At 41.1% G+C, this 20325-nt stretch overlaps 1 long non-coding RNA gene across 1 annotated transcript in view; it reads left to right on the top strand.

Annotated features, from left to right (window-relative positions):
* The first annotated feature begins 643 nt into the window (after window positions 1–643).
* The window catches only part of LOC126095105 (uncharacterized), a 372545-nt gene continuing 352863 nt past the window's right edge, over window positions 644–20325 (top strand). Inside the window, exon 1 of the long non-coding RNA XR_007521909.1 lies at window positions 644–824. This is a non-coding gene — a long non-coding RNA (uncharacterized LOC126095105). The remainder of the gene's footprint in view (window positions 825–20325) is intronic.

Below are 20325 nucleotides of genomic sequence, written 5' to 3'. Positions count from 1 at the left end.
ACTCTTATAATTGCCATCTGCTTTCTGTACAAATTGTAAATAGCCTTTCGCTCCCTGTATTTTACTCCTGCCACGTTTAGAATTTGAAAGAGAGTATTCCAGTCAACATTGTCAATAGCTTTCTCTAAGTCTACAAATGCTAGAAACGTAGGTTTGCCTTTCCTTAATCTTTCTTCTAAGATAAGTCGTAAGGTCAGTATTGCCTCACGTGTTCCATTGTTATGTTTTATTTTATTGTTTGTTATTACATCAGGGTCGTTCTCACACCTAAAAAACATTAGACAATACATAAAATTTTATAATGACACATGCCTATATAAGGCTGCGATTCTGCCCCTGCGAGTTTGAGACTATACCGACTGTGGGACGGTCACCCCTTGAGCGCCGCTATAGATTTTCGCGTGGGTTCGCGCCGCTCCGGCACGCGCGACCCCTCCCCTCCCCCCCAACCCTTGCCGCCCCCCACCCAGCGCCGTCGCGGGGGTGGATCGACGGCGGCGTCGGTCGGCCGCTGCCGGGTCGCGCGGGCGCCGTGCCAAACGTCGCGACTGCGCCGGCCGCCGCCAGGGGCGCTGGCGTCGCGGCGCCCTCGCGCCTATCGACCCGGCGCCCGCTCGCCCTCAGTCGCGCGTCCGCCGTCCTACCGTTCGCACCTCCTCCGCCGCCACCCGCTCTCGGTCTTCCACTGCCACCAGCCGCTCTCGTAGCTCCGCTCGCCGCCACTTCCGTCCTCTTTCGTAGACGACGCTGCCCGGCGCCCCGTGTCCAGCGCCTCCGCCTTGCGTCAACTGCCCCACTCGGCGAACGCCTGCGAGCGCCGCGTGGTGAGTACTCCGTGCTGGATGCTGGAGGGGGCGTTGATCCTCAAAGCGCACTCTCTCTCTCTCTCTCTCTCTCTCTCTCTCTTACTGGAGCAGCACCAAAAATATCCACAATAGCACAACTGCCTTCTGTACATGAAATATGCCAAATATTAATAATTTCTTACAGCATAATTTTTTATCTATTTTACAACATACATGGCAGAGAAATTTAAATCCCACTTTCGTTGGTGCAGCATCACGAATTTACGTAAGAAAATATCCAGTATCAGTGGAAAAGAACAGTTCAAAGTCTGAGAAAAAAAGGGACATAACTGTATTCCATACAGTTTCTTGCCACTTAAATAAATTGCACCTGTGTGTGTGTCTTAAAATGGCACTGGGATTTACTTCCTTTCTTACACCTAAAGAAAACGCATGTTTATACGCTGACTTGATGCTGTTCCACGTGATGGATACCTTGGCTGGGTCCAGAGTTGTATTTATTTTATAGAGGAAAGCCATCCAGGGAACAGCAACAAAAACTATTTCTCTAAAATCGGTTTCGAGGGGTCTGTTTCCATTCTAAAATTTGTAGAATAAGACAGTATGACATCACATCACACGCTAGGGATCCGTCGCTAAAAGCTCTCGGAAGCTGCAAATGAAATTGAGAAAATTATTTAGCTGTTTCGTAGTTTTGTTTCTCCTACAAAGTGTCTACAGGTCATCTTTTTTTTTTTTACGTGTAAAATCCTTCCAGCGAATGTGATTTCGGATATTAACAGCTTCTTACTACAACAGAGTTTTAGTTACAACATACTGAGCTATAAATTTTAATTTTTAATTTGGTTGGCGCTGAAAGATCAAATCGTTTATTACATAAACTGGTATCACTGCAAGAGAAGTCTCTCGCACTTTGGAAAAAAATTAATGTACGTCTATTTGACGTAGTTTATTGTTTCCATTTAAATGGACGCGCCAAACAACTACGCGCGCCAATGGCAGTGTTCAGGATACTAGCATGTGATCGGAATACTCCTATGCCACTTTAAAAAAAAAATTTAAAAAATATGTTGTCCGTGAAAAGTCCGCGAAATGTCCACGTGCACGAACCCACTTCCAGTGTTAAGTTTGGCCTTTAGAAAGATTCGAAGTATAAGTAGGGATCACTATGACGAACTGTAATGCAAAAGGAATTAAACAGAAAATCAGTTTTTCACCGCATCATCCGTGAAAAAGAGAAAATACAGTTCCAATAGTACTATGCCTGCACTGAAGGATGTTATGAAAATAATGGGGAGGAACCTTGTAACGACAATTTTGAGGGTATGTGAACAGAGTTGGTTTTTCGCCAACAATGTGATACCAAAAATTGTTTATAATTACCATAATTCACTATTAAATAACCGTCTTCATAGCCGGAGTTCTTAATGCACACCTGTGCGGTGGTGGCCAACTCGTAGGTAGTCGGTTCCAATCCTGGTAGGAAAAGATATTTTCAACGTCATTATTTGGGCGGCAAGGAGAGGAGAGCTACTGACGTGAAGTTCCTGATCACCAGACTCTGCGCCAATGTGGTGGATTGAATTCCAAATCCCTCTGCAGTGACTCACTGAGTTTGGTCATGTCATGACGATGCGTCCAGGAGATGGGGACGTTAAGTTGGCAGTTCCCATGGTACTATTCGAGGAGAGTCGGCTGTGTGTCAGTACGATATTACAGCCTCTCCCTTCCCTCGTCATCATGCAACGCAAAAATAATACCACACAACACACTATCAAACACACACACTTTTATTACAGTCACCAACAGTTAACAGATACGCTTAAGAAACGACTTTCACTCACCGCGTGGTATGGAGCCTCTGAACGCGAAGAAAGGGAACACTCTCCGATTAGGCTGCTGAACAACCCCGTTGGGGTCTCAGAGTCAACAACGTCACACAACTCTCCATTGCCTTTTTATCTTTAAATTAGGTACATATACCGAAACCTGTAACCTGAGAAACGCTGAGCGCTACGTATGAAAACAATGATATAAATGAAATGCATTTGCAGCTGAGAATACGATCAACCATCAGCTACATAAGAGAACGACGACGGAGAAAATTTGTGTTGGACCGGGACTCGAAATCGGATACTCCACTTTACGCGAGCGGTCACCGTAACCGCTTTGCCTATCTGTGCACGACTCACAGCGACACGCAAACTTTCATATTTCCTCGTTCCTGGGTCACAACCTCAAACTCGTACACACATTATGTGATTGCCAAACAAGGAAAGACATTTTAATTCAAATTCGCTGCCGGATATCGGCGGATAAATACGAAACTATGAAAAACAATGAGTTACGACACACTAATGCATCGTTAAAGATTATTTCTTAACTAGCCACACACTAACGCATCATTAAAGTTTATTTCTTAACTAAATACCTAGCCAGAATTTAACTTTTCTCGTGCGATTAAAAGTTTGTGAGACAGAGACCCTAGGAAAAATCTTTTAATCTTCAGTAACGTAACGTCATTGCCATATGCAATACTACTTCCAAGTTAAAGACAAGTACCTGACGGAACAAGCCACTTTCAGAAATCAGATTTCTTACATTAATTGTCATACGGGCGGGAAAAACGTTAAACTACACGTAGATGTTGTTACGCAAAAATTGTGATTCTTCCACAGGTATATTCGCTCTAATTCGAGTGATTTTTAGCTACCATATCACTTGCAAATAACCGCAAAAGACAAAACGCATAAAACTTTCATTGCAATTGTAATCCCTCCACATCTACTAATACAAATATTTGGGAAAAGCCACAAATTCTAAGTTTTTGGAAGACCATATAATTGCAAAATTTATAGGAAAGTATCAGAGGCGACCTGCTCTCCGGTTGGAAGAGAATCGTAAAACATGGTCCATGGAGATATTTATCCATTTTTTGACTATATGGAACATTTGCAGACGTTCCCATTTTAATTTATTGAATGAAATGCTCATTGTTGCAGATCTGAGTCTCTTGTAGTCAACGCCCATTCCAGCACTTCTTTTTCACCCGGCGCCACCACGCCCTCCACTGTTCCTTCGCAGGAAAAGTCTTCGTAGGTAGTGATATGAGTATGAAACGATTTTTGTCACAGATTTGTGTTTAATTCACAAATGTGTGAATTAAATACAAATCAGTGACAAAAATCGTTTCATACTCTTTATACTAACTATTTATATTTTTGCACAATCCGTTTCCATATAGATCCACTTCAGCATCCACAATCAGTGGAATTAGTCTGTGTCCAGTCCATATCTATGCCTTGAATACCATCTCTGATCCACCACAACATTTTAACCACTCTGTTGTTAAGTTAATCAGTACTCGTTGAATTAAAACTATCCCTATTAATATCAATTCTAGACGACATATTTCTGCACCATTTCAGTTTACCACATACGGTGGTAACTGCTTCAATTATTCTGTACTGACAAAAACTGAGCATTGTGATGCAAGCAGAAACAGCTTGTATTCTGATTTGTCATTTTCCTCTTCTGCGAGTGTCCCACTTGAGAGTATGTGGTCCTGGATGTGATGGGGTATCGTTTTCTCTCAACTTGAGGATTATGAGATAGATGGATAGCTGTATAACGTCAATAAATCTAATGAAAATCACAATAGAACAATAACGTTTTAGCCGTACGTGCAGTGAACGGAAAGGAAGTCGCGCATTCCGGTACAGGCACGTAACATTTCATAGTTTTAAAATAATATTGTGCATCTTTAGCTCAACCACATATAATGAAGATTGGATGGTGTTTTGAGCGCTATTCTTTATACGAGCAGCTTTGACAGACAGTGACCAGAACATGGTGAAGAGGCACTGAGTGGTCAAAGATTCACATCACAATTGCTCCATAAGCTGCCTGTAAGAGGAGCGACATCGTCATGTTATAGCGGGGCTGTGGCTTGCCAACATCCATCTGTGACGTATGGGCAAAGTTTAAATGTGTCTCATTCATGTGTGAGAGTATACACTTCAGAAATTTCTGGAATGCTCGTGTTAAAGCCCCCTAACACACCTTATACCAAAATCATTGAGGTTCTCTAATACACGTTATATGAATAGCACTGGAAATGTGCAGAAAAGATGCCTGAAAAATAAATAATAGAATTTCCAGTCTTGGTCAAATTCCAGTTTATTTGAACAGATAACAAGTTGGGTCAGTCAAAGATACAACGAAGGGCAGTGAGTTTCCTGACGGAATCGTGTATTAAGCTCGAGGACGTTACGGAGATGTTGAATAGTCTCCAAAGTCAACGCTACAAGAGAGGCGACCTCCATTACGGCGAGGTTTACTGTTAAAATTTCGAGAGCGTGCGTATCAGGAAGAGTCGGGCAACATGTTATTTCTTCCCCCAGGCGTCTCATGAAATGACCACGACGAGACTATCAGAAATTAAAGCTCAAACGAAGCTTTCCCTAAGCAACAATCATGAAAGAAACAAGCCAATAGCAGTTCTAGATGTACCCTTCACCACACTCCGTGAAGTGTCTTGTGCAGAATAAATATAGATAACTGGTTAATTAAATTAAAATTCTATCCACACCGCGAATTTCAGAATGATTTGGATGTTAAGGTAACCAGCCTCCTCCAGTCCGTATCAGTTTGCCAGAGCAACCAGTTAAATAAAACTGGAACGTTGATTTATTTATTTATTTCACAGGCAATCATTTTTTTTCCTCCTTTATTAGAGTTGATCAGGGAAGGAAATGTCTAGGAACGACGCAGGACGCTCTCCACTATGCACCTGCGCAGTGGTGTGCGGATGTATTATGTGGACGCAGACTGATCACGAGACGCGAGCAAGCAAGTATTATCTACAGGAACTGATTCTGTGAAAAACAGTTGTGATGCTGATGGCACAAGGTGGAAATGAAGTATTCGAATGGGTCTTAAACGGAAACGACTAATATCTCAGCAATCGTTATTTATGGCATCTGCTGAATAATAATAATATTAAAAATTAAATTTTAGTCCCTACCATCACATGTACTTTTTGCAGTATCCGTGGAATAAAATCATACGAATATAAAGATAACAGAGATCGAACACCTGGTCCAAAATCTGTAGAAATAAAAGGGTTTTGTTCATTGAGAGTGTGCAGTGGTTAACACACCGAAAGAAGAAGGTTTAAATGCTCATTCGGCCATTCTGATATAATTTTTGATCGATTCACTCATTTCAGAGGAATGTCGGAATGTTTTCCCAAACACTTCACTGCTACATTATCTCTGACGATTCTCCGAGATAGTACTAAACCTCTAATGTTAATGTCAAGTTACTCCATGAATGGTGCTTTGTTCGCATGAACGGGCAGCATTTACATTGCGAACACACTTTCTCTAATAACCAAAGGACGACCAAATAGTAAAGCGTTGGAAAGACTTCTAACAAAGGCATATGTCATCCATTGGTTTGCAGCCACCTTCCTTTTCATTCAGTACCGCAAAAACCTCTTCAGTGAATTACTTTATGTATGGACTTGTTAAGTATAAGATTTCACCGAGGTTATAACCTTTGCAAAAAACTAAATTTTAATCCCAAAATACGAAAACGCCATTTTCGGCACTGAAGGCCGTTTTAAAGTAATAACTAAAACGTTCTCGTATTCTCTTTACTGAGAGCTAGATTGGGAGCGCATTAAGTAGCAATAGACTGCCACAACGCAGCGTTACGTGCTGGAGACACTTGCTGTGTCCTGTGTCACAAGACTGACAACTAATACACAAGCTGAACCAAAACTCCAGTCACAAAATTGCAGGGGTCATTAAGGGCCATTTTGTGAGTATTTTGGTTCAAATGGTTCAAATGGCTCTAAGCACTATGCGACTTAACATCTGAGGTCATCAGTACTCTAGAGTTAGATCTACTTAAAGCTAAATAACCTAAGGACGTCACTCACATCCACGCCCGAGGCAGGATTCGAACCTGCGACAGCAGCAGCAGCGCGGTTCCGGACTGAAGCGCCTTAAACCGCTCGGCAGTATTTTGGTGTGAAGGACTCATGACATCCGATGGCAAAGTGCAAATTGTTTGATTTCATATCCTCATTTATCTTTATATCTGCATTGCGCCGAAAACATTTGTGCAACATTGCAAATATTGGCGATACACGATATGCGTCTTGTTCGGAAACGTACACAGCAGTGTATATTCCCAGTGTATTCCCACAGTAATATTCTCCCTCAGTACTGCACCGTTGTGTTCCTGTTTTTCCGGAATCTTTGTTGTACGTTGACATACAGTGCACGCTCTTTCGTGACCGTAGTGGTAGGCATTTTGCATAAGTCTTGCAAAGGAATAGTTCTGCCTCTTTTACGTATTTTAGCGTAGCTTGAGAAACAGATTAAACACCCTGTGGTAAGTTCACGTGTAACGGGCGAGGATCGTTTCGTTACGCGCTGTATGTGTTGTACGTTTTTGTGTTTCCATATGACAGGCCTTTTCACCATTGTGATTGCATTTTCACAGAAACAAAAGGCAACTGCATAACACACCTAAAGAGTTATACATTATTACTCATTAACAAGCCCTTGCTTTTACCTAGGGCGCCCGTCCACTCTGACAAGGAAAATAGTGTTAAAAGAACTGGGCGTTTGAGATACAAAATTCATGGGATATCGCCTAATATTGTGTCGGACTTCTTTTTGCCCAAGGCAGTGCAACATCTCGACGTGGCCTGGACTCAAGTCGTTGGAAATACCCTACGGAAATATTAAGACATGCTGCCTCTATAGACGTACATAATTGCGAAAGTACTGCCAGTGCAGGATTTTGTGCACGAACTGACCTCTCGATTCTATCTATTTATCTATCGCTTGAGCCTCGTCCCGCAGTTACGCAGGGTCAGGCATCGTTAATCGGATTTGGCATGTTAATGTTTAAGGAGCGGCCAGATGCCCTTCTTGCCGCTACCCTGTACCCCCCGGGACGGAATTAGTACACCACAACTGTCTGCGTCGAGTGTAATCCATGGAATAGCGCGAAAGTGTTCAGATGTCTACGGGCCGTGTAACTGAGGCGGAACATGGGGACCAGCCCGGTACTCACCTAGCGGGATGTGGAAAACCGCCTAAAAACCACATCCAGGCCGGCCGGCACATCGGCCCTCGACGTTAATCCGCCGGGCGGATTAGATCAGGGGCCCGCGCGCCTAACCGAGTCCCGGATGATCTGGTTGGTCGAACCGTTCGCTCGAACTGTCAACAACGTTCTTCAAACCAGTCGCGAAGGATTGCGGCCCCAGTTACATGGTGCATTGTTGTTTGGGAACTCGAAGTCCATGAATAGCTTCAAATGGTCTGCAAGAAACCGAAAATAGCGATTTTCAATTAATGATCGGTTCAGTTGGACCAGAGAATCCAGTACATTCCATGTAGATCCAACCCACACCATTATGGAGTTATCACTAGCTTGCACAGTGCCTTGTTTGGCAACTTGGCCCATGGGTTTGTGGAGGCTGCGACACGCACGAACCTACCATCAGTTCCTACCAACTGAAGTAGGGACTCACCTGACCAGGCGTCTAGGGTCCATGGTGCCCAGGAGAGGCGCTGCTGGCGATGTCACTCTTAACAAAGGCGCCAGCCGTCTGCTGCCATAGCTCATTGACACAAAATTTAGCTCTGCTGTCTTAACGAATACGTTCGTCACACGTTGCACATAGATTTCTGCGGTTATTTCACCCAGTGTTTCTTCTGTGTTAACACTGACAACACGACGCAAACGCCGCTGCACTCGGTCGTTAAGTGAAGGCACTCGGCCACTGCTTTGTCTGTAGTGAGAGGTAATGTCGGTAATTTCGTATTCTCGACATACTCTTGGAACTGTGGATCTCGGAATATTGAATCCTCTAACGATTTCCGAAATGGAATGTCCCATGCGTCTAGCGTCGACTACCGTTCCTCTTTCAAAATCTGTTAATTCTCCTCGTGCCGCCATAATCTCATCGGAAACATTTGACATGGATCGCCTGAGTAAAAATGACAGCTCCACCAATGCACTACCGTTTCATAGCTTGCCTACGCGACACTTCCGCCACCTGTATATGTGCTTATCGTTATCTCATGACCTTTGTTACTTCAGTGTATAAACCAGGTCAATACAAGATATATTAGAGAGTATGATGCGTACATGTTCGCTGCACTCGTGAAGTGAAAACTAAGTTCTCAGGACAGAAGTTGAATAAAATGACTGTCAGCTGTGTCTCAAATTTGAATACTGTACTACGTAAGCTGCGAACCCATCAACAATCACTAATGAAAGCACAATCTCAATATATTAGATCCTTACAATAAGGTTGCCGTAGTCGCTGCCAGTTTACTTCGTACGTTTGACCACGAAGGTTGAATGAGTTTTATCTCGGATAATATTCTTCGCAATCAAAACTGAATTACGTTACATTTACCTGATAGAAGTAAAATTCTTTGTAAATTATACGTAAATAATACTTACGGCGTTACATCGCACTCCAGAATCCTTGGTAATAGGGACAAATTGCAAATTAATACTTCCAGACCTTTAAGAAAAAGGATGGATAATATTTTACTTTGCTAGCACCACTGCATTAAAACAAAAGTTAACGTGTTTTTTGACTTTCATTAATAATCGGAAAAACAAAAATGTACATTGTTTTCATTTAAGTAAAGAAATAACTTAAGTCATAATTTGTCAGTTTCACATAAAACATTAGTAGTAGTTACTGAGAGAATTGATTGATATTTTAACATAACCGATTAATTCTTCCTTGTTCATATATACAAATCGCTCTAAACGTCCTTCAGCGGTCGAAGACCAAAATAGTAATCACGATACGCTTAATATTATGAAATATTAATTTTTCACAAATAATAATCGTTTCAATACGACTTCCATGAGTAGTAAATTGTTTCGTGAAAAGTTTAAAATGCGAGTGACACTTATTTCACACTATTTCCTGCAAAAGTGATGTCATTTTGAAGTCATGCGCAATATCAACGAATGACCGCAGGACCTGCTATCGACCTTCGTTCTTATTCTATGTGGGCCTCTCCAGCATGGCTAAGAGCTTACACATGTCGTTAGTGGCAGAAATACACCAACCGGAAGACCGAAAGTTTGCACGGGGACTTTCGAGATGATTGTTATCCGATAAATATATGTGTAAAGGAAAAATATGAAGCTTATTACTCATCGTTTCACTCGCAGTAATTTAAGCTCCTCTCTTGGTCCCCGTCTAGCCACGCACTCGGAAATTGCCACATATTCTGAAATAAACATCCAAACATTTATTTCATCTTTCGATTTCTAATCAGACGAAAATGTTAAACAATATCGAATATTGCAGAAATACTGGTATTACATTTATAATAAAGGCCCAGTATGTGATGACAAAATGAGATAATAGTATATTATGAATGCGGTCCTACATCCTTAGATTCCATAAGCCCCTACCTAATCCATTACGCTATAGCATGTTCAAGTACTAATTGCTTTAAGTCTCGATTGTGATAGTGTTCCTTGAAGGCTTACATGGTTGATTCGTTATTAAGTGATATTTGATGACAATGGTGACCTGTTTGTGATACATTTTCAATACGCTGTTCTCTTCAAACACCATTAGTTATGACACAAAACAACTAAATATGTCAAAATAGATATGATGCCTGCTGAATCGGTTGTCAATATTGTTGTGGGCCCAGCAATATTGCACGTGATGTCAAAATGATGTCACCATTGCAAGGAAGTGTTGTAAGACAAAAGTTAACTTTTGGAATATCCACTTACGTATCATAATTTACACCCTCTCTCTCTCTCTCTCTGCAACCCCCCTCCCCCCCCCCCCCCCCGAGTTGGCGCATATGCATACCTGTTTTTCGTTACATGTACTTGTAGAACTTGCTACCATCATCTCGCAGAAACTTCTCTCGGAATTAGACGTCAAAACGTAGTTACACACAAACAAGCAGAATAGGGAAATTTCGATTTACGTCTTATGCCGTTCAGAACTCTTATTAAAACTAAATTTATTTCGGTTCCTCTTTGCTGTCTTACTTATAATGTTGCAAGACATTCAGTCGGAACTCTTTCCCATTCGCCTCGAAATTCATTCGAGAGGAATAAGATAAATTAGTTGTATCTGCTTGTAGACTTGTTATAACAAATCAGTAGAATGTTGTCCTGACCTGTTGTGATTCTATTTTCACACGAACAAGAAAACTGGGGTGATATATCTAATAACTCACTTTGACGTTATTATCCGCTAACGAGTCACCACACACGACGAGTCCGTAACGCCAAAATACTCGTAAAATATCCGTGACCAACCTCTAACATTTTGTCAGTGAAGCTCAGCTTTCCCGTGTATTTAGAGGCCTTCTATGACACTTAAAAATGTTTGCAACAGCGATCTGTAACTGAGCGCGTCTGCTAGCACAAAAGATCGCTGTGTTGTCTTTCAAAAATTTTGCAAAGTTCCGATTCTTCGCGTATTTCCTCTTATACACAACGCCATTTTTCGCCACGTCATGTATCTTCCAGTTTATCCCCAAATATTTCCTTCGTAAAGAATGTATAATTACATCGAGAAAACATTCTAATGTAGCGCAGTATAGAATAGGAATTTCGACAGTCACCGTTCCATTCGGTGCTGGCGGGTGGACCACGAGATGCGCGGCTGAGCGGCGGGCCAGCATGCGCAGTAGGCGCTCGGAGGTCGATGATCCCAGCGGGTGCTCGGCGGAGCGCGCGACACAAATCCCTCTGCCAGGTTAGCCGGTCAATATGCTACTCCACAGATCAGCACGCTGTCTCACTGACTGCCTGCTCCAGATTGGCACTGTATTGACCCTCACGGAAGGGCCTAGGATAACGCAAATGCCAGCGGGGGTATACTGCGGTACGGCCGTCTTACATTTTTTTTTTTCATACTTGCCAGATTTGAGAGTCCGTGCCCGAGCATGTATGTACTACAATCAGTTCGGCGTCGTTATAATTCCAAAAAAAATCCTCTTTCAAGGTCAGCAGATTAGAAGTACAAAACATTCCTATTTGCATTAAAAACAGTCTTGTTTGCGATTTATTCATTTATCGATAACGCGTTTCACCTTCATGTGACATATTCAGGTTATCTTAAAATTTTCAGTTTGCAACGTTTCAGAAACCATAAAACGTCTAGACTGAAGCACTGGCAAATCAGATGAACCCACGAAAATCTTAAAATAGTCGGACATCAGGTCAGAATGGTGCAACGGTAGGACATGTTGTTGTTGTTGTCCTCAGTCCTGAGACTGGTTTGATGCAGCTCTCCATGCTACTCTATCCTGTGCAAGCCTCTTCATCTCCCAGTACCTATTGCACCCTACATCCTTCTGAATATGCTTAGTGTATTCATCTCTTGGTCTCCCTCTACGATTTTTACCCTCCACGCTGCACTCCAACGCTAAATTTGTGATCCCTTGATGCCTCAGAACATGTCCTACCAACCGGTCCTTTCTTCTTGTCAAGTTTTGCCACAAACTCCTCCTTTCCCCAATTCTATTCAGTACCTCCTCATTAGTTATGTGATTTACCCATCTAATCTTCAACATTCTTCTGTAGCACCACATTTCGAAAGCTTCTATTCTCTTCTTGTCCAAAGTATTTATCGTCCACGTTTCACTTCCATACATGGCTACACTCCATACAAATACTTTCAGAAACGACTTCCTGACACTTAAATCTATACTCGATGTTAACAAATTTCTCTTCTTCAGAAACGCTTTCCTTGCCATTGCCAGTCTACATTTTACATCCTCTCTACTTCGAGCATCATCAGTTATTTTGCTCCCCAAATAGCTAAACTCCTTTACTACTTTAAGTGTCTCATTTCCTAATCGAATTCCCTCAGCATCACGCGATTTAATTTGACTACATTCCATTATATTCGTTTTGCTTTTGTGGATGTTCATCTTATATTCTCCTTTCAAGACACTGTCCATTCCGTTAAACTGCTCTTCCAAGTCCTTTGCTGTCTCTGACAGAATTACAATGTCATCGGTGAACCTCAAAGTTTTTATTTCTTCTCCATGGACTTTAATACCTACTCCAAATTTTTCTTTTGTTTCCTTTACTGCTTGCTCAATATACAGATTGAATAACATCGGGGACAGGCTACAGCCCTGTCTCACTCCCTTCCCAACCACTGCTTCCCTTTCATGTCCCTCGACTCTTATAACTGCCATCTGGTTTCTGTACAAATTGTAAATAGCCTTTCTCCCCCTGTATTTTACCCCTGCCACCTTTAGAATTTGAAAGAGAGTTTTCCAGTCAACATTGTCAAAAGCTTTCTCTATGTCCACAAACGCTAAAAATGTAGGTTTGACTTTCCTTAATATATTTTCTAAGATAAGTCGTAGGGTCAGTATTGCCTCACGTGTTCCAACATTTCTGCGGAATCCAAACTGATCTTCGCCGAGGTCGGCTTCCACCAGTTTTTCCATTCTGCTGTAAATAATTTGCGTTAGTATTTTGCAGCTGTGACTTATTAAACTGATAGTTCGGTAATTTTCACATTTGTCAACACCTGCTTTCTTTGGGATTGGAATTATTATATTCTTCTTGAACTCTGAGGGTACTTCGCCTGTCTAATGCATCATGGTAGGACAACAGTTACAAAAAAAGTGTACACATTTAAATGCAATATACAGAGATGCTGACGTAATTTCACGAAAGGAGCGACACCTATGTGTGTCCTCTGCAGTTAATGTATGCAAGCCTCATTCTATTGCTTGCCTATGTGCCCGCTTAATATTCTTGCTGTGAAATCTGGGTGGCACCTCTGTGCATTGTATTTAAATGTGTACACTATTTTGTGAGTTTGGTCCTACCGATGCACTATTCTGGCCTGCTAGTACGGCTCTATGAAGGTCTCTGTGGGTTTACCTGCTTCTATGTTTCCTTCAGCCTAGCACAGAGCCGTTCTTGATTTTTAAAACGTTGTTAAAGGTCTTTGCGGACACAACTGATTCGATGCGTGCTTCGATTTCGCACAAAGCTCAAAAAGCCGCTTTGTGCATTTTAAAATGCTGTAAAAGGAAAATTTTGAGATGTTCTGATGATGTACCACGAAGGCAAAATGCGTTTTTTAGTGAAGGAATAGCTCACAACCAACACGGTTTTAATTCAAGTATTCTATATGCGGTTACTGTACCGGGTGGCCTAATGGAGAGGAAGATGTTTTAACAAAACATTTCTAGTTTACTAACATAATCTCTGGCAACTGATTTGTGAGTATGTAGGATAAAATTCTTGTAGTCATTAAGTCGGTCGTTCGTTTCGTTAGTGCCGACTACATTTTTTTCTTTTCAAATCTATATGTATTACGAAAACGAAACATTAAACAACAAATATTGATAATAATTTATTAATAAAAACGCATAATTATTACACTACTGATAGTATGAAAATAAAGCTTGATACATGCATGCGAAATGCCTTACTGTTCATTAACAAGAATTATATACATCATTAATACTGATGAATCTCTAGAAACAAAAATTTTCTTTTATCTGTTGTTTTGCTTTTTGGTACCAAATCTTAATTTAATGTGAATACTCACATATTCACACAGTTGATAATTATAAACATTTCGCAAATTTATTAAAAACTTATGATTCACTACTTGTTAATTAACATTCCGTTTCGTTAATAGTATGGAATTTAATTATTGCTGTTAGTGAGATTAAAATCAGCAACTTCTCAATCGTAAGACTATTTCTCTACGCTCACAGCTCCTTTTCTCAGAAGACAGCGCCTGAAAATAATCTAATCCCCAATTTTTTAACTTTTTTTAGAACTGTCGCACAACTTTATGTCCAGATTCTGTAAGTACGAAGGACATGGAAGAGTGCACAGAAGTCCGTAAGGTCATCTTGTTACAAGAAAAAAATGTTGTAGTAGTTCAGGGTACAGAAATTCGTGTGAACGTAGTCCAAGTAGCAAAATCTGTTAACACTGTACTAACATACGAACGAAAGGTCAATTGCTGTAATTGTGCAGACCATCACATATAAAAGGCCAGTGAATCTATTAGCTAGAAATCAATTTCAAGAACTGTAAACCTAACATGAACATCTGATGGGTGGATGGATTATGTCTACGGCCGTATAATCAATGTTATAGGAGAAGAAGATCCCCCAAACAGCTACATGTTTTCTTTGAATTTGGTTAAAAGACCGGATTCGAAAATGTCTATTCGATTTTTAACTCTGCACAATGAACAAAAGGTAAAAAACTGTTCATATAATTTTTTCAGTAACATTTTCCTTTCATCGTAAAGAAATCGTATGACTGCCAAACTATGACATGTACCTAACTCATCGCAGTTTACATACCCAAAATGTTAAAGTGACAATAAATTAAAATCGACATACAAATGGTTCAAATGGCTCTGAGCACTATGGGACTTAACTGCAGTGGTCATCAGTCTCCTAGAACTTAGAACTACTTAAACCTAACTAACCTAAGGACAACGCACACATCCATGCCCGAGGCAGGATTCGAACCCGCGACCGTAGCGGTCGTGCGGTTCCAGACCGTAGCGCCTAGAACCGCTCGGCCACTCCGGCCGGCAAAATCGACATACACAATTGTAACGAGGCACTTACTCCACATAGAGGTGATATTTGAATATGTAAGTAGTTGGTGGCAAGTCATTTCACCAAAGACTGTGCACGCTGCACTATAACGTTATGACGGCATTAATAAGCATGAAATGATACTAAATTACATATACCATTACCAGATCCATTATAAAAAGCGCTAGATTGATTAACATACTGAAAATACCGAAGTATTGAGACCATGACAGTTCGCTAAACTACATTCATATTTTTTTAATTATGATTTGATAATAATGTTCTTTAATCAAGTCACTGTACATTTATAGTTACTATGTTCACCAGAGTGACGCATCTGAGTTAGAACAGACTATCAAAATTAATACCTGATTGAACCACATGAGTCTAATCCGTATCGTTAGCTATCTTCTGTTCTGGCACATTATGGCTACAATTTTCCCGTCTTCTGTGATAAAAAGTGTGATACTGGAAGTTTTAACAGACGCAATATTTCGCTTTTCCTCCTATGTAGTTTTAATTTTGTCTCAGTTCTTAAATAACAAATAACTGAATACACTACACTTCAATAGTAATTACAACATGTTATACAGGTTCTGTACCATCATTAGGTGATACGTTATTAGCTAATCACCTGTTTATGAGGAAAACAACTATGTCGAAGCTTTTAAAGTTATTTCAGCTTATCTTTGTAATTATAACAGCATATGGTGCCTCAGCAAAATGGCTCACTCTCTAGAAATTTGAATACAAATAAATTAGTACTAGTATCTATAAATTCATAATTATGTGGATGACATACTTCTAATATACACTACTCTTAAGTTGTACGAATTAAAAAATGCAGTTTTTAAAGTAATGTGGAAAGAATTTGATATACAGTTTTGTAATACTGCGTGCAAGCTAAAGAACGTACAAACGTTACCGTCTGCAGGAGCCAGAAGACGTGCACAGTTGTAACACCTCTGACGTAATTTGTGAAAGTAAAATAGCAGCACTGAAGCAAAGAAGCTGAAATGTATCCAACTACAGTTCTAAATTTAAGATAATTTCGCTATTACACTAGTTTCTGTCATTGATAAACGTAAACTTCATACAATTTAGAACCAGACGCTGTGGCCAAGCGGTTATATGCGCTTCAGTCCTGAACCGCGCTGCTGCTACGGTCGCAGGTTCAAATCATCCCTCGGGCATGGGTTGTGTGATGACCATAGTTTAGTTAGGTTTAAGTAGTTCTACGTCTAAGGGACTGATGACCTCAGATGTTAAGTCCCATAGTGCTTAGAGCTATTTAAACCATTTCATTTATTTATTTAGAATTTATTAATTTAGAATTTATTTATTTATTTATTTAGAATTTATTAATTTAGAATTTATTTATTCATTAATTTAGAATTTTCGACGTAAGCCATATATTTTAGTAATTAATTACAAATTGCTCACCTTTTCATAGACTTAAAACACACTAGTGGAAACAACCTTCGTATCTCTTCTAGTCTTACACCACATGCAGTGCACCGAGTAGACGTACAGTTTTCGAACAAGTGCCCCTCCAATTACCTGAGAGAGATTTTTAAATGTTGCGCTTCGCTCGTTCGGATTACGGGACTATGCCCTCTACTTGTGACCTGCCAGATTTAGACTGTAAGTGAGTGGATACTCTACAAGAAAATTATGGTTTGGTTATTTGTCATTGCCTGTGAGTAATGTAGCTCACATAATGAATGATATATACGCAGCACTAGCAAAAGGAATATAGATTTTTGTGATACGTCTATGAACCAAAATCTGCTACGGGCGTCTGTATGAATTTCAATTTCAGAGTAAGTGGTCAGGAACGGAATGATCTGAAAGTTTCTATGCGAGAGGTATTCCTTCCTTGAACATGTAAGCGTAACTACATACATTATGACCTCAATGTGTTCACCATCTATTGTGATTCAGCTATCCTAGTGAACTGCGAAGACGTCTTCACTGAATTACATACAATCTGTTTTCATAGTTACATTAATTAGAGGGACATGAGTATAAATTTCACGGTTTCCTTTTTGGGACGGTCAAACGCCTTTGAGTTCGTTTCTTTTAGAGCTTCGACAGCAGTGGCAGTTATACACTGAAGCCCCAAAATACTGCTGTAGGTATGCGTAATCAAATACAGACATACGCAAACAGTCAGAATACAACACTGCGGTGGGCAACGCGTACATACGACAACGAGTGTCTAATGCCCTTGTTAGATCGGTCACTGCTGCTGCAAAGAAAGGTTATCAAGATTTAAGTGAGTTGGAACGTGGTGTTGTAGTCGGCGCACGAACGATGGAACACAGTATCACCGAGGTAGCCATGAAGTGGGGAATTTTCCGTACGACCATTTCACGAGAGTACTATGAATATCAGGAATCCGCTAAAACATTAAATCTACGACATCGCTGCGGCCTCGCCTGGACTCGTCAACAACGACATAGTACTGTTGACGACTAGAAACATCTTGCCTGGTCGGACGAATCTCATTTCTAATTGTATCGAACGGATGAACGTGTACGGGTATGGAGACAGCCTCATGTATCCATGTTAGCAGAGGACTGTTCAAGCTGATGGAGGCTTCGTAATGGTGTGGGGTGTGTGCAGTTGGAATGATATGGAACCGCTGATACGTCTAGATACGACTCTGACAGGTGACAGGATCACGTCTGTTCACCTGCATCCAATCATCCCCATTGTGCATCCCGACGGACGTGGTCAATTCCAGCAGGGTAATGCGACACCCCACGCCTCTAGAACTGTTACGAAGTGGCTCCAGGAACACTCTTCTGAGTTTAAACACTTCCGCTGGCTGCCAAACTCCCCAGACATGAACATTATTGAGCGTATCTTGGATGCCTTGCAACATGCTGTTCAGAAGAGATATCCATGCTCTCGTAATCTTACTAGATTACGGACAGCCCTGCAGGATTCATAGTGTCAGTTCCCTCCAGCGCTGCTGCAGACATCAGTCAAGTCCATGCTACGTCGTGTTGCGGCATTTCTGCGTGCTCACGGGGGCCGTACACGATATTAGACAAGGGTACCAGTTTCTCTGGCTTTTCGGTACGAAAAGGGAGTGTACATCGCTCACTAAGGACTTTTTCCACAATTCATCTGGTGAAAAGAGAATTGCAGTATTTTAAACGATTTCCATAGCTGAGTAATCAATGCGACTGACTGTCATGTGGGGGATCTGGATCGATTCCCGTATTTCCAGAGATTTTTCTTCGCTGGGAAGGCTGGAGTGGGTTGCACTCAGTCTCGTGAGGCCAACTGAAGAGATGCTCGAGCGAATGGTAGCGTCTCCAAGGTGAAGAAAGCCATCAACGACCGGAAGACCAGTGTGCTGACCACAGCCTCTCCATACCGCATCCGGTGACAGCATTGGCAGAGGATGACGACGCGGTTCGTCGTGATGACGGGCCCGTCTAGGCCCAAGACGCGGAACTTCATCTCTACTTTTCCCTTCGACTCAAAACGTGTTATGAGACTGCCTTGGAAGGACACGCTGATGGCAATTTATACCCTACCCTTGTGGCGTTAGTTACCACTTTGGGGGATGCATAGAGTGACGTAGTGCAATAATAACCAAATGGAAGATGGAGGTCTTAAATTTCCGTCCAGCCATGATGGAGAGACAAGACGATAGACGAGCGAAAAGATAGAGATGAGGAAGAGAATATGTAAAATTAGATTGTATGGATGATTTTAAATCCGTTTCTCTTCCTGTGACCTGTGAATGGAACTCCTTGGCATTATAGATTATGTGGTGCCTTTTCTTGTGGACTGACCAGAGTGTCGCGCTTAGTTTTCTTTTTTTCTTTTTTTGAAGTCACAGTACGACAGTGCTGGAGGGTACATTTACGATGCCTGTCTACAAAACATGAGTCCATACTTCTCTACAAGGTGGTTCATTGTGGAACGACCCCATAGAACAATTATACACGACCGTGCTTAAACTGACACACAATATTTTTAGCGCAACGCAATCTGACTTTCAAAAATCCCTACAAAAGAATGGCCCTGACTAACATTAACCTATACGTTTCACAAATAACTTACCTCACCAAAAATCTTCGTTACTCGAACTACTGCAATACAGCGAGCGCCACTACTGCCAGCTAAATAAAAGATTCAAACTACGGAAGGCACTAACTACTGATAGGGATAGTTACCAAATGAAAGATTTTAATAGAGAACAAACAATGTATTTACCTTAATAGTCATAATATATATAGCAGTTCATAATATCCAGTATAACAAATTTCAAAACTCCGCCATCTCTCCCCCCACATCCACCACTGCTGGCGGCTCACCTCCAACTGCGCAACGCTACGCGCTGTTCACATCCAGGTGCCGCTGCCCAACACTACAATGGCAAACAACAATGCAAACTAACCACAGACTGCACACAGCACAGCCAGTGATTTTCATACAGAGCGCTACGTAACGTTGCCAATAAGAAAACATAAACAGCCTACTTACATAAAGAAAACATAAACAGCCTATTTACATAAAGAAAACATAAACAGCCTACTTACATAGCTCCCATCCTCCCCACAAAAAATTTTACAAATTGTTTTGGGCAGTGGCCAATAATGATTTGAAAAAATTTTTCATAATTACAATAACAAAGATATCAAATGCACACACTTATTTATACAATGTTGGTCAAAAGCTAAAATTTTCTCACAGTCCATAAAGACAGTCCAGTTTGTTCATTACAGTAAAATTTCAGTGGTTTTTTTCAAAGTCTGAGCAGTAAAAGACAATGCACACGGAAGTAGTGGATTTCCATGCAGTCTTGAAGAAGTAGTGTTGTCCTTCCAACTGAAAGACAGTGCTGACTCTTGACA

This window comes from Schistocerca cancellata, chromosome 8 (assembly GCF_023864275.1).
Source record: "Schistocerca cancellata isolate TAMUIC-IGC-003103 chromosome 8, iqSchCanc2.1, whole genome shotgun sequence".
Classification (NCBI taxonomy): domain Eukaryota; kingdom Metazoa; phylum Arthropoda; class Insecta; order Orthoptera; family Acrididae; genus Schistocerca; species Schistocerca cancellata.
The sequence above is the reverse complement of the archived record's forward strand: the minus strand, read 5'-3'. Positions and strand labels throughout refer to the sequence as shown.